We start from the raw sequence: 4351 nt of genomic DNA on the forward strand, positions 1-4351 counted from the left end.
TGGCTTGGGAGATACAGATCACCTGCTTATATCTCCAGGACTCCGTTCTCTACCACTAAATCTGTATATTTCGCTTCTAAGTGTTTGGTTTTGGGTTTGTTTCAGGTTTCCCATTTATAGCGGGGTTGATAATATTTTGTCTTTTAAAGTGGATGTAATGTCAGCCGAAGAGAAAAGATTGTGTGTAAAATGGGAACCACTACCAGGCCTCGATAGAATTTAGTAATAGTTGGATACTATTTGGGGCCTGGCCAAAAGGCTTGGGAAAATCTTGACTTCTTTCAAGACAATGGATGACTGCAGTAGAAAACGAAGAAATAGAATAACTGCTTTGGAAGGTACCTTGGAGGTCTTCTAGTCTAACCCCTTGCTTAGCAGGAAACCCTATAGCATTTCGGACAAATGGTTATCCAATCTCTTGTTAGAAACTTCCAGTGTTGGGGCATTCACAACTTCTCGAGGCAAGTTGTTCCACTGATTAATTGTTCTGTTAGGAAATTCCTCCTTAGTTCTAGGTTGCTTCTCTCCTTGATTAATTTCCATCTTTTTTTCAGAGTTAGAAGGGACCTTGGAGGTCTTCTAGTCCAACCCCCTGCTTAGGCAGGAAACCCTATAGCCGTGATGGTGAACCTATGGCACAGGAGCTCCAGGCAAACTTACCTCACTGCGCATGCATGCACCTCCCAGCTGATTTTCTGGCCTTTTTCAGCCTACCAGAGGCTTGAGGAAAGCCTCTGCAGCCTTTGCAGGCCAAGAAATAGGCCCGTTTCATCACTTCCTGTATTTCCGGAAATACCGGAAGTGATGAAACGGGCCCATTTTTTGGCCTGCAGAGGCCTCCCTCAAGCCTCTGGCAGGCTGCAAAAGGCCTGAAACAGGCCGAAAATCAGCTGGGAGGTGCAGTGCAGGTAAGGGGGCAGCGGGGGGATCGCACGGACATACGCATGTGGGGTGCCGCACACAGTACCTTCTGGGTGCTGGTGTGTGTGCTGGCACGCGTGCAAGCAGAACAATTTTTGACACAGGAGCCCAAAAAGGTTAGCCACCACTGCCCTATAGCAGTTCAGACAAATGGTTGTCCAGTCTCTTCTTAAAAGCATCCCATGATGAAGCATCCACAATTTCTGGAGGCAAGCAGTTCCACTGGTTAATTGTTCTAATTGTCAGGAAAATTCTCCTTAGTTCTAGGTTGCTTCTTTCCTTGATTAGTTTCCACCCATTGCTTCTTGTCTTGCTTTCTGGTGCTTTGGAGAATAGCTGGACTCCCTCTACTTTGTGTCAACTCCTCAGATATTGGAACACAGCCACCATGTCAACCCTGGTCCTCCTTTTCATTAGAGTAGACCTACCCAGTTCCTGCAACCGTTCTTCATATGTTTTAGCCTCCAGTCTCCTAATTATCTAATCCAGTACCCAGTGATACGGAAAATTAAAGATACTTTTAATGAATGCAGGTAGTCCTTGACTTAACGATCACAGTTGAGTCCAGTCATTCTTAATTTCTCTCTCGGACCAAATTCAATTTTTCATTGCAAAATTCTCCTCTGATCTGCAACCCAGAGAAGCATTCAGAATGCAGAAACAGTCACCTTCTCCTGATTAGCTACCGAATGTAAATCGCCTTCCGGGGAAATGGGTTGGAAGGGGGCAGCCTTTTAATATTTTTTCAGTAGCTATTTAAGTAGATGGATAACAGATAATTTCCTGCTGCCCCCAAGAGGATCTCCGGACCTGCAGTTATAAAAGGACTCGCCAGCCACGTATTATCAAATTGTGTCATTAATTGGATCGTGCATTGGGTGGCTGTTGTATGAGTCTCGATACGATACGTGTTTTAGATGTAGGTCACTTCTCTGGCTTGAACTACAGCTCCGTCAGACGGTCGTGAAATGGATTTTGGCCACTTTTTGCGACCTTCCCTGCCGTAGTTGTAAAGCAAATCTCTGCAGGTTGTTAAGTCCATCCAGCTTCCCCATCGATGCTGATTATCAGAAGGCAGCAAAAAGGGGGATCATATTGTGGCCTGTCGGCTGCCGGCCCCTCCAACAGCCGAATCAGAGGAGCAGGAGGAGGCGTGGGAGTCAAATCAGCATCAGGGCAACCTGGGAGCTCCGGGGAGGAAGAGGGATTGAAGCTGGCAGAGTGTTCTGACCCAAACCTTGTTCCAGGGAAACCAACACCAAATGGAGGTAACAGCAAAACCTTTTAATGATTCTTTACGAATTCCGTTCCTTCCCGGTTAAAAGGCTGTTTCAAACTCATTGTCTCTGATAAGAACGAGCCTTGCCAAGGTGGTGCAAGGCTGCCAAGAACACTAGATAAAGTTAGTAAGAAATATTTCAAACACAAAGAGTCTCCAAACACCAACCAAGAGAATCCGTACATCCACAAGGCTTGAGTGCAAAATCTTTGCTTCCTGCAAAGAACTCCAGTTTCTCAGCTGGCTTTTATCTCTTGAGGGAGGGGCCATTACCTTGCAGCCTTGCTCCCGAGTTGCCCATGTGCTGCAGCTGCTCTTTCCTTCGAGCAGCCCTGCACACATGTACACTGAGCACAGGCTCCTTGGGGCCTCTTCATCACTGCTGCCAGCCTCCACAATCTCCGAAGGCAGCACTCCACTCCTTGATGGTCCTGGCCTCATCCCTGCATCACATGCAGGCCCCTCATCAGAGTCCTCACTCTCCTAGGCCTCAGCCATCCTCACCTGTTCCCGGCAAACCACAACACACACAGAGAGAGACAGAGGCAGAGCCTGGGCCATCCGTCAGCCCTCAGATGGAGAGTCAACAGTCCCCAGGTCTGGAGGTGGCTGATGAGGAAGAAGAGGAACAGCCGGGTCCAGTGCCTGACATGCAGATGAGCAGGAGGCAGAGGAGAGGAGAGCAGTGGAAATCTATGGGCCAGTCCTTGGGACAGAAGAGCCAACTCTGCTAGCGAAGCCCCACCCTGGCTCTGGGGATAAAAGGCAGGGGATGGAGATGGACAGATGTGGCAGACAACTATTCATCTTCCCTGCCGGACGGACTTGTTATCCTGCAGTGAGAGAGGAACTTTTTGCCGGGGTTGCCGGCACTCCTAATAAAGGAATCTTTTGAGTTCACGTCAGAGGCTTGGTCATGTTTGGGGAGCTGGGTCAGAACAGATCACGTGATCCCAGGACACTGCAACCGTCATAAATATGAACCAGTTTCCAAAAGTCTGAATTTTGATCTCGTGACCCAAGGACAACTTTTTTTTTTTTAAATGAACTTCCTCTCTGGGCCACAACAGCAAAGGCCCAAGATAGCAAGAAATACAAGTATAAATAGAGATAGTCCTTGACCAAAACTGAGACCAACATTTCTGCTGCTAAGTGAAATGTGTGTGAAGTGAGCTTGGCCCCACGTTACGGCCTTCCTTGCCACGGTTGTTAAGCGAATTGCTGCATTGGGTAATTTAGTAACATGGTTATAAAATGAATTTGCCTTGACTTTGTCAGAAGGGCGGAAAAGGGGATCACGTGGGCATTTCAACCATCGTAAATACAAGTCACTTGCCAATCTTTTGAATTAGGATCACACGAACACGGAGGAGGCTGCAATGGTCGTAAGTGTGAAAAACAGTCACAAGTCCCTTCAGTGCCGTCGTAACTCCGAACCATCAACAAACAGTTGTAAGTTGAGGGCTACCTGTATTGACAAAAAAATTGAATCGCCCAGCCAACGGTTTTTCCCTGTCATATTCTATGGGTGCAGAGAGTTTGGAAGAAGAATCCATCTTCTGATTATATTTGATTATTTAATTAAAGATTTACGGAGCCATCTTGTGCAACGTAATCCTGGGTGCCTCACAAACAACGAAGTCAGAAGCAGAGAGCTGAGTACAGATGTTTGGCACAGTGATTATTAATTTATTCCCAAGCCACATTTCGACAACTTAAAATTTTCCACCGGCACAATGTAATTATATCTCTCTACACTCCCAGTGGGCACTTCTTACCTTGGAAAACAGAGCAGTACAGAAGATAATTGAAAAAAGAGACTGAGTTTCGTAGTTCAATAATCTATATACAGTATTATAAAAGCCCATCAATACCACTCAGGCATCATCACAAAATCTCCAGAACCGTAAAGCCTACAAACTTCAAAATTGGCCTGTATGTGCCTCTTCGCTTCTAGGGGCTCACTAAGAAAGGATTTTTCCAAATGACTATCAGAGCATTTATTTCCTATATTATTATTGATGCTAAGGAGTTCTACTCCCCCTCCCCACCTGAAAAAAAGGAATATCTTCCAAATGCAAAACACAAGCAGAGGAGAGGAGTTTCAGTTTCAGTTTCACAGCAGCATCAAGCAGCTTTAGTGCAGAACAG

This window comes from Notechis scutatus, chromosome 6, assembly GCF_049901735.1.
Source record: "Notechis scutatus isolate UNSWTSFEM ecotype Mainland chromosome 6, rNotScu1.2, whole genome shotgun sequence".
NCBI classification, from domain to species: Eukaryota; Metazoa; Chordata; class Lepidosauria; order Squamata; family Elapidae; genus Notechis; species Notechis scutatus.